At 35.7% G+C, this 12,233-nt stretch overlaps 1 non-coding gene across 1 annotated transcript; it reads right to left on the bottom strand.

Moving 5' to 3' along the window:
- Positions 1–2,370: 2,370 nt before the first annotated feature.
- LOC121213106 (small nucleolar RNA R71) lies at positions 2,371–2,477 on the bottom strand. Its single transcript, XR_005908474.1, has one exon. It is a non-coding gene; the product is annotated as a small nucleolar RNA R71 (small nucleolar RNA).
- Positions 2,478–12,233: the final 9,756 nt, after the last annotated feature.

Genomic DNA, 12,233 nt, shown 5'->3' with positions numbered 1-12,233 from the left:
GGGGGAGAAACAATCACACACATTCTTTCCTTTTTCCATTTCTTTATTACCCATACTCCTTATTTTATTGTTCCTAACATACATCACTAACATAACATGTTTGTGACATGTTTCCACTCATAGCATGGCCGGCCACTATGCTTTAATTTGGGTAAATTGACATGCAAACCCATCATTTTCACAATATGCATTAATAGGCCACTTTACATTTGCCTAGCACATTTCTAAATTTTCTCACATAAGTCCTATTTGATAAAATTCACTTACAATTAACAAAATTCAAACATGAAATTTTCACACATGCATATGTACATATAATGAGCATCAATTATGACGGTTAATTATTTTTATGACTCGATTTAGTGGTCCCGAAACCACTTCCCGACTAGGGTCACATTAGGGCTGTCACATGATTTCTTCAAATAAATCTCGATTCTAACCTTTTCTTTCAGCTTGTAACCACACCCCCAACCAAAGCCACATTACAACCCTCTAAAGACCTTTTTGATTGATGTATCATCTCAATTTCTAGTGGTGGAGATTTGATTTTCATGCAAGCCTATGGTAATAACTTTTCATATTGACTAATGAGTGCTTTATTTGATGTCCTTAAACACCTCGATTGATTTGAGTCAATCTTTAGTGAGGATGTTAAACTCTGTGATATTTTAATGAAAGGTGATTACTTAGATGAGGGGGGACACCTATGTTTTCATGATAAAATGCTCAACTTGGAATGTTTTAAACTTTGATGTACTTTTAGTTGAATTTTCAATGTATGGTTACTTATGGATTATTTGAGATATTATTGATAGGGATTATAAATGGAGAAGAATTTATTTTGATTGTGAGTTAAGGATTTTGCTTGAGGACAAGAAAATACTTAAGTGTGGGGGTATTTGATAAACCGTAATTTATACATATTTTATCCCATGCTTAGCACATTTATGGGTGAATTCTCCTTATCTTTGGTGAATTCGATGCTCCTAATTCTTTAATTTCATGTTTTATACTTAGGTGAGCATAGGAGAGTAAAAAGAGCAAGAAACGGGCCGAAAATGGAGAAAATGGACCCACGTGGGAAATCAACACGGCCTGGACTTCCTCACACGGGTGTGGCACACGGCCGTGTCCATTTGGTAGGATCGAAGCACGATTTACACGGGTAGACTACAAGCCCGTTGTGTCCATTTGGTAGGATCGAAGCATGATTTACACGGGTAGACTACACGCCCGTGCCTATTCAACAGCCTTGTCCACAGGCTGGAGTAATCGCACACGGGCGTGTCCCTGCCGAGTCCAAGTATAGTCTTATTCGAATAAGGCCACTTTTGAGGGCTCTTAGGCATTCTAAGGCCTATTTAAACACCTGAGGAGGCACTTAGAAGGTATAGACAGAGTAGAAGGCAAGGAATTACTCAAGGGAAGCCGATTGATCCATCTCAGAAACTGGATTCATCGTCAAGACTGAAGATCTCCTTTCAATTTCTATTCAGGGGTTTTGGTTTTTCTTTATGTTTTGTATTCATTATTCTTCTGAGATGTTTTATTTTATAATTATGAACTAAACTCCCTAAATACCTAAGGGGAATGAAACCTAATTATAGACCTTGTTATTATTATTTGAATTGTATGATAAATATTTGACTTGTTCTTAATTATGTGTTCTTAATTCTTGTTTTAATATTTTAGGATATTGATTCAAGTTAATGCTCTTATTCAGAGGAGCAATAGACCCTGTCTAAGAGTAAATTTGTTATAATTAAGCGGAGTCGATTGCGCGCCTAGAGATAGGGTGATAAGATTTTGCCTGATTAGGGTGAAACCTAATAAAGGGATCCATAGATCGAGTTAATGCAACACTAAGGCATTAATTAGAAACAGATTTCAATTAATCAACCCAGGGTTAGACGTTATTAGTCTTGAGAGAGATAATAATATAACTTAGGGATTTTTACGGATCAAGTCAAATGAATAAATCTTCTGATTCAGAGTCAAATAACAAGTGAAGTCTAGGTGGATTTTTCCTTGGGTATTGTCTTAGTCAATCGAGTTTTCCCAAAAGTTTTTTCCCAATTTTCTCTCTGTGCACCCTTAGTTTAGTTAATTAGTCTAGATAAATAAATCCCTTAATTTTTAGGTTAGATAATAAAAGGAGAGTAATTACTAGTACTCTTGGTTCCTTTGGGTTCGAAAATCCAGTCTTGGTAAAGCTATACTACTGTTCGATAGGTACAATTTCCTCCATCGTGATAATAGTTAGTTTCAAGAATGATTAATTATAAATCTTTAAAACCTATTGTGAATATCACCTCTCAACAAATGACCTAAAAATTTTTATTAAAATATTTTTTGCCGGCTAAAACTGTCAAATTACGTAATGATATCTCTTCTTTTGTGCAGATAGATTTTGAAACAGTCTATGATGCATGGGAGAGATAAAAGGACTTTTTGAGAAGGTGTCCTCACCATGGGTTACCATTCTGGCTACAGGTTCAAATATTTTACAATGGCCTGAATCCTTCGACTGGATAGATGATTGACGTAGGTGCTGGAGGAACTATCAATAATAAGACACTTGAGGATGCTTATGAATTTATAGAAGAGATGTCACTGAATAATTATCAGTGTCAAGTCATGAGGACAAAACCAACAAAAATAGACGACATTTTTAACATCGATTCGGTCACCATGCTCTCTAATCAGGTAGTACTTTTGAATAGAAAAATTGACGGTTTTCTTGGCTCTTCACAAGTTCACCCAGTAATGCAATGCGAAGCAAGTGAAGGTGGATCAAGTAATTTAGAATACCCACCCTATGGCCACAACATAGAGAACGAGTAGTTATATTACATGGGTAATAATCCTCGAACTCAAAATAATCCTTATAGTAACACTTACAATGCAGGTTGGAGGAACCATCCAAATTTTTCATGGGGAGGCCAAGGAAATCAGAGACCACCACCACCTCCAGGCTTCCAACAACCACCTTACCAATAAGAGAATAAGCCGAACCTTGAGGAGCTGCTAACAAAATTCATCTCGGTGTCAGAAACTCATTTTCAGCATACTGAGACAGCCCTTAAGAATCAAAAAGCATAGATCCAAGGGCTCGAAACTCAGATAGGACAGCTCGCCAAATTAATATCTGAATGACCACAAGGTAGCCTGCCGAGTAACACTGAATCTAACCCAAGGGAACAACTCAACGCAATTACCATTCAAGATGAGGAAGGGTCAGTTGCACCTGAACTAGAATCGAGGCAAGAAACTGTGGTAAGTAAATGTAAAGGTGAGGTGGACCACAATGAGCAAAAACAAGTAAGTAAAGAGTGCAAACCACGTGTACCATACCCAAATGCGACAAGGAAAGACCACTTAGATGAACAATTCGGTAAATTCCTTAAACTTTTAAAGAAATTACATATTAACTTACCGTTTATTGAAGCTCTTTCGCAAATGCCGAACGCAGTCAAATTTTTAAAGGAGCTTTTAGCAAATAAGCGGAAGTTAGATAAGGCGTTGCATGTGGAGTTAAATGCAGTTTACTCAGCCATACTACAGAATAAGCTGGCTAACAAATTGAAGGATCCAGGGAGTTTTATGATTCCTTGTTTAATTGGTAGCTTAGATGTTAATAATGCTTTGGCTGATTTAGGGGCTAGTATCAATGTCATACCTTATAGAATGTTTAAACAACTAGATCTTGGGAAACCCCAACAAACTAGGATGAGCATTCAATTGGCCGATAAAACTATTAGATTTCCTAGGGGTATTATTGAAGACGTACTCGTTAAAATTGACAAATTTATATTCCCAGTTGATTTCGTTGTTTTAAACATAGAGGAGGATAGTAACATGCCTTTAATTTTAGGAAGGCCCTTTTTAGCAACTGTCAAAACTATAATTGATGTTGGTACAGGTAAACTCACATTTCGTGTGGGAGACGAAATAATCACCATTCAAGCTTGTAATTCGAATAACGCATCAAAAATTGAAGGTGGTTGTATAAATCATACTATTAAAACTGACCATGTGGTGCAACCTACTTTGCAGGAAATAGGTTTAGAGAACACACCTGAGCCATGTTCGAGTAACAACAAAGGACCTATCTATGAAGAACGAAGGCTATGAATCGAGGAACTAGATGAATGGCGGACACATAAATCGAGGACACATGATAAACTAAAACCACGTCATGAGGAGCTCAATATCTCACGCAATCAACTTAAGGTTGGAGACAAAGTACTACTAGATGCAACAAACCTTCGTATTGCGACTTCTGAACCTAACGGAGCAATCCCTCTTACGATACTCAGTATTTTCCCATATGGTACAGTCGATGTAATTCATCCCAAATTTAGCACTTTTAAGGTAAACAGTACCCATCTTAAACCTTATGTTGATAAAATTGATAGCAGGGATGAGGAGTGTAAACTCTTCGCACCACCATGACCATGCAACAGAAAGGTAAGTTGAGCTTAGACTATAAATAAGCGCTTCTCGAGAGGCAACCCGAGCACTAACGATGTTAACTTCTTTAAAATTTTAGTTTTTGACATTTAATCACTAACTGAGTCATTGAAACACAGGTTTTCTAATCCATACAGCCGGGCACACGGGCGTGCCTTAGGTCGTGCTCACACTACGAGAGGAGACACGGCCGTGTGAAAACAGGGAAAAATTTTTTGTAACACAGGATGCGGTAAGTTGTCCCAGTCATGCGACGTGACCATGGGCGAGTCTGTTAAACCAACACGGGCGTGCGACACGCCCGTGTCTATAAAGTGTGGTTGAAACTGAGAATTTATCACGGGCGTGCGACACACCTGTGCCCATCAACCGTGCTCAAGAATGATAAAATATCACGGGCGTAGATGTCCATACACGGGTGTGAGAGAAGCGAATGAAGCAGAACACGACCGTGCGACACGGCTGTGTGCACCCACATGCCCAAGGAACACGGGCATGGGCCGAATGCCAAACGCGCTCAAAATTTAAAAAATCGCAAAACACACGGGCAAAAATTAGGGTACACTAGCGTGCCCCAAAATCTATATATATCCATCACTATTCATAACCCCCTTCCCCAAAATCCCTAACCCTAGCCGCTGTAACTTCACACGCCCTACCTACCACGCCCGTGCGCCGACCACAGCACCACCTTCGACGACCCAAAGCTCCTCCCACTTGTGTTTGTTCACTTTTTTCCCTCTATTCTCTTCATTCTTTTACTTATTTCATGATATTTTATTTTATTTTGAGTAAGTAATCATAGTTATAATGATAGAATACTTATGATCTTTGTTAAGAAATTTGTCATGTTAGTCAATAAATTTTACTACATTCATCCATTTTTCTTGTTTCCATAGATTTCATGCTTACCCACACCATATTTCATACTTATCAAACCAACATGCATTCATTCACTATGTAATGCCCCGTACCTGAGACCGTTTCCGGAGTCGAACACGAGGTGTTAACGGACTTAATTCATTACTTAAACAGCTCATACAATTTATTTTAAAATTTCCAGACAAGCTATCTAACTGCATCACAGTCGCTTTAAAAATCATATCTCGAGTTCCGAAACTAAAAATCTAATTCTGTAAATTTTTCCTGAAACTAGACTCATATATCTATCTAGTAATTTTTTTCTAGAATTTTTGGTCAGGCCAATGAGTACAGTTTATTAGTTAAAGTCTCCCTTGTTTCAGGGTTTGACTACTCTGACCTCTGTGTATTATGAATCAGATATCTCCCTGTACAGAGCTTTAATGACTATTCTGTTTGTTTCTAATAAAACTAGACTCAATAAAGAATCTGTACATATAAAGAATTACTTCTGATTACCTTTGTACAATTTATGGTGAATTTCCAAAGTCAGAACAGGGGATCCAGAAATCGCTCTGGCCCTGTTTCACAAAAATTTAAACATCTCATAAAATATAACTCATATACCTGTTTTGTTCCATTCATATGAAAATAGACTCATAATTCTTTAATTCCATATTTTATTCATCATCTAATTATATCTCTACTATTTTTAATTATTTTTCAAACTCACGTCACTGCTGCTGTCTTAATCTATTTTATGGTAAATTTTACCTATTTCATGGTTTCCATGGATTAGCTAGTAATTTGACATACATAACACCAAATATGATCATGATTAGCCATTCCAATGGCTAATCATTACCAAGCATTTCCACACCACTCAATAACCATATCATAAGACCATATATACAAAATGATTATAATGCTATACATGCCATACTCAAAATATACAAGCCATTATGCCAAGATGGTATACGGATAGTGTGAGCGAGCCTCTGACCGTTCCCGATTTCTGAGCTGGCTTGTCAAAACTACAAGGAATGAAAAGGAGGGAGTAAGCATAAATGCTTAATAAGTTCACATGCAAATAGCAAGTAACATAACCATATAAGCAAACATAAAACATCATTTGCATAATCATCACCAAGACATTCATATCACATTTTCATTTATCATCTTACCATATTGTTGTTATATCGATTTTTCAACCCGAGGGTTAAGTACATACCTGTTCAAAGTACCCATTTCACAACACTTACCAATACGTCCCTTTCATCTTGAGTATTCCTCCATTTCAGTAGAACTTTACCCGTTGAACACATCGGAATATAATTCGGATACACGGAAAGTTTGCACATAAGTGCCACATATGTAGCCAAGCTACCATGTAACCCGCCCATAAGCGAACTTGGACTCAACTCAACGACCTCGGACGTTCGCATCCATAAGTGAACTCGGACTCAACTCAACATGCTCGGATGCCTAGTTACATCTCACGAACTCGGACTCAACTCAACGAGTTCGGACGCTCGCATCCATAAATGAACTCGGACTCAACTCAACGAGTTCGGATGCCCAAATATCCCAGTGACATGTCACTTGTATCCTAATATATTCCTAAGGTTCAAACGGGATTTTTTCCTCGATCTCACATCTTTTCCGTCTTCCACGGAATATCGAAATCGATACTTCGGTGATAGTTCATACTCATCAAGTAATTCACACAATTACATATTATTCAACAATAACCACAAAGCATAATATTTCATGATAATAATCGGCATCATATCATATAAACAACATTAAATTGCTTAAAATTACAATTATGTTACTACATTTACACATGAACTTACCTCGTATGCGAAAATGACTACTTTTACCATTTCGTCCACAACTTGGTATTTTCCCCATTTTAGCCCGAATTTCAGTTTTCCTTGCTCTATCATTTAAAATATAGTCTAATTAGGACTCACATTATTCAAATTGACCCAAAATCATATTTTGGAAAAATTACAATTTTGCCCCTAAACTTTTGCATATTTACACTTTTGCCCCAAAGCTCATAAATTAAACTTCAGCCTATTTTCTTATGTTTTATGACATGCTGATCATTTTTTCCTTCTATGGCAACATCAAATTCTCACTCTAACATGTACTTATGACTATTAGGTATTTTTACCGATTAAGCCCTTTTGCTCGTTTTCACTTAAAACCGAGTAGCACAAGTTGTCTAACATAATTTAAAACCTCATATTCTATCATAAAACACCAAAATACACAAATTTCACCTATGGGTATTTTTCCAAATATAAACCCTTGTTAAATTATTGCTAGCATAAGCTAAATCGAACTACCGGGACTCTAAAAACGTAAAAATTATTAAAAACAAGGCTAGAACGGACTTACAATCGAGCTTGGAAGCTTGAAAAACCCTAGCCATGGTTTCTCCTTGCTATATTCGGCCATGGGGTTGAAGATGAGCAAAATTGGCTTTTAATTTTGTATTTTAATTCATTTTACCCCTAAATGACCAAAATGCCCTTACTACTAAACTTTCCAAATATTCCATCCATGTCCAATTTTTTTCCAAGACTTAGAAATTGGTAAAATTCTATTTAAGACCTCCTAATTGATATTTCAAAACAATTTCATACTAGAAACTTCTAGAATGCAAGTTTTGCAAATTATTCGATTTAGTCCCTAATTTCAATTTAAGCACTTTATGCATAAAATTTCTTCACGAAATTTTCACACAATCATGCAATCATATCATAGACCTTAAAATAATCATAAAATAATTATTTCTATCTCGGATTTTGTGGTCACGAAACCACTATTCTGACTAGGCCCAAAATCAGGATATTACAACCCTCCCCCCCTTTAGGGATTTTCGTCCCCGAAAATCTTACCAGAAAAGTGGTCTTCACTTTTAATCTCATATTCGGTGCCGAAGAACTTGCACTTAGACTATACCTCCAATACATCTCTTCAATTTCTCATATGATCTAAAAGCTTACAGTCTCAACTCTCAACTGTTCTTAAATTTTCAACCCTTCTCAGTTTCCCATGATATCATGACATAAAACCCGAATCTTAACTTGATTAATGGAGACCGGAATTCCAAGAAATCCAACAATCAAAGAGACTTGAAATTCCATGAATCTGATGAGTAGGACTTCATTCAATACAGATATGATTTATAGATCTTGCCAAACATTTAACAATAGGATACATCACATTTTCCTCTTTCCGCCATGGAAATAATTCTGATATGGCCTCAAGAATAATCCTTCTCATTTCCATCCCAATATCAACACTGACAAGGATAATTTTGATAGATCCCAATGCTCGGCTTTAACCCCTTTAACAACTCCGATTTTATGTAACATCGAATGCTCTAAACTATCACATTACCTCACTGTCTTGAAACACATCACAATTCATACAACAGTACATTACTGAAAATCAGGAAGTCTTTACTCAATGTAGACTAGTCTAGTTCAGACGCTTCGGTTACCAATATTCTCATCTATCCAAACTTTGTCAACATGTAATAAACTTTTCAGCTTTCACAAGACGAAAACCTTATCATTCGTAGTGACTTTAACTAATATCCAACTCTTTCTAATAAATATACACTTCTCGTTCAGACTATTTACTCTTTTATCAGTACAAAAATGAAATTATATTATCAGACTTGAGAAAAATAATCCTGACATAATTGTCACATGAAATCTTTCAAATAGATAATTCACCATACCAACTGAAACTCGCGATTTTATCACCTATGCATTTACTGATGTCAAATCCTTACACAGAAATTAGAAAAATCCCGATACTAAAATCACCACATTACCAAGATCAAATTAGAAGTATAGTCATATTTGACATGATTATCACGAGCTGAAGAACGTACTTCGAACATGAGTCATAATTGACAAATTATAGAACAAAGATAACAAGAAAACCGAATAAAGAAATCCAAGAGAGAGAAATCCGGAATAAAGAGATCCAGAATAAAGAGATCCAGGATAAGGAAACCCAAGATACGATACTATGTCGGAGAATCGAAAACCAAACTCATAGAGAAAATACGGAATACCCCGATAATTCTTCAAAGAAAGAAAGTCCAGAAGAAAACATCATTTAATCCTACTGAAATCAAATATAACAAGATCAATATATCTTCCCAAACATATATATCAGATGAAGCATCAAGTAGAAGAAACAGAATCATTATATCATACGTATTCTCTCATCAATTCTTATCAGACAAAATGAAATAGAATACCCGATGAAATAGAGCAATATAAATTATAAACCAGTCAGACTACCAATGCTTTCATCCAACACCAGAATTAGAAGACATTCCCATATAACAAGAATTTCTTCAGAAGATCAATAGCCATAGAAATATTTCTGAGAACGGGTAAACACATAGAACATCTCAAAAGAGACTGCTAAATCTGTCCAGTCATAACTGTCACACTCAGATAGTTCACATTTCAAATATCATTTCCCCAACTAGTTCTGTCGTCACAAATTTCATATTAAACCATTCACTAAAGAAGGCTAGTTCTGAATAAATTTCGATTTACACTTGTCTCGACCTTGCACCTGAGTAATTCGATTTACCAAAGAGAATTCCTTCTCTAACTGGGACAGTGCATAATTCCAATAATCTTTATATCAATCCGATACTTTACTGGCTCTGACTTTACTTATCAGCTCATTTTCAATCTTTGATCATACTTATAATTATTCTATCACTGAACTCTTTGGGTTCTCAACCGGAAACTTATTCAATACAAATCTCATGAAATTCCATTATAAGTACCACTTCGGTAAGGGGGAGGGGTTGTAGGACCTCTGACTCGACTTTCTTATACATACACATATGACACAACTTCCATCATCAAAATCATGTCATTCATTCAGGCAATGCAACATTCATGTTGGCTTACACAAATTTTCCTATTGTCCCATTTAGACAATATACTTATGCATACATTCTATGTTTTCTAGATAGCTTTACTTATCCATTCATTAATTAAATTAATTCATGCTCATGACATCATATAAGGCCAAACAAACATAGATATTTGCATCACAATCACAACTTTCATTTCGTGCATCATCATGTACATATCATTACAATCATATAATTCAGTCCAACAATTTAACATAGATAAGTTCATTTCATTATAATCCTTTATCTCATAAAAATTATATACCATTAACATTCATCAACATTCGACATCCAATCAAGACAAGGACATTTTCATTCGTATCATAATATTATGACATTTATTCATACCTCTACTACTTTCTATTTATTCCGTTCATCTTATCAAGTAAGCCACATACACTACATCATATGAGCATTAAGCAAATATGGATATTTATCACATATGTATCATAAACTTTTATTCATACTTTTCTGAACCGAGACTTATCATAATCATAATTTTACTCAACATAACATTGAACATGGCCGGCGCAGCTCGGTTGGAGAGTACCCTGTCTAAATAAGACGGTACTCATACGCGTCGGAAGACATCACACTATTACAGATCAGTGGCATGTATAGCTAAACTTTTACACATGCTAGGTTAGTCCGAGAACCGACTAAACCAGCTCTGATACCACTAAATGTAACGCCCCGTACCCCAGACCGTTGCCGGAGTCGAACACGAAGTGTTAACGGACTTAATTCATTACTTAAACATCTCATACAATTTATTTTAAAATTTCTAGACAAGCTGTCTAACTGCATCACAGTCGCTTTAAAAATCATATCTCGAGTTCCGAAACTAAAAATCCAATTCCGTAAATTTTTCCTGAAACTAGACTCATATATCTATCTATTAACTTTTTTCTAGAATTTTGGTCGGGCCAATTAGTACAGTTTATTAGTTAAAGTCTCCCCTGTTTCAGGGTTCGACTATTCTGACCTCTGTGTATTACGAATCAGATATCTCCCTGTACAGAGCTTCAATGACTATTCTGTTTGTTTCTAATAAAACTAGACTCAATAAGGAATCTGTACATATAAATCATGACTTCTAATTACCTTTTTACAATTTATGGTGAATTTCCAAAGTCAGAATAGGGGATCCAGAAATCGCTCTGGCCCTGTTTCACAAAAATTTAAACATCTCATAAAATATAACTCATATACCTGTTTTGTTCCATTCATATGAAAATAGACTCATAATTATTTAATTCCACATTTTATTCATCATATAATTATGTATCTACTATTTTTAATGATTTTTCAAACTCACGTCACTGCTGCTGTCTTAATCTATTTTATGGTAAATTTTACCTATTTCATGGTTTCCATGGATTAGCTAGTAATTTGGCATACATAACACCAAATATGATCATGATTAGCCATTCCAATGGCTAATCATTACCAAGCATTTCCACACCACTCAATAACTATATCATAAGACCATATATACAAAATGATTATAATGTTATACATGCAATACTCAAAATATACAAGCCATTATGCCAAGATGGTATACGGATAGTGTGAGCGAGCCTCCGACCGTTCCCGATTTCCGAGCTGGCTTGTCAAAACTACAAGGAATGAAAAGGAGGGAGTAAGCATAAATGCTTAATAAGTTCACATGCAAATAGCAAGTAACATAACCATATAAGCAAACATAAAACATCATTTGCATAATCATCACCAAGACATTCATATCACATTTTCATTTATCATCTTACCATATTGTTGTTATATCGATTTTTCAACCCGAGGGTTAAGTACATACCTGTTCAAAGTACCCATTTCACAACACTTACCAATACGTCCCTTTCATCTTGAGTATTCCTCCATTTCATTAGAACTTTACTCGTTGAACACATCGGAATATAATTCGGAT

The sequence above is a fragment of the Gossypium hirsutum genome, chromosome A13, assembly GCF_007990345.1.
Source record: "Gossypium hirsutum isolate 1008001.06 chromosome A13, Gossypium_hirsutum_v2.1, whole genome shotgun sequence".
NCBI classification, from domain to species: Eukaryota; Viridiplantae; Streptophyta; class Magnoliopsida; order Malvales; family Malvaceae; genus Gossypium; species Gossypium hirsutum.
The sequence above is the reverse complement of the archived record's forward strand: the minus strand, read 5'-3'. Positions and strand labels throughout refer to the sequence as shown.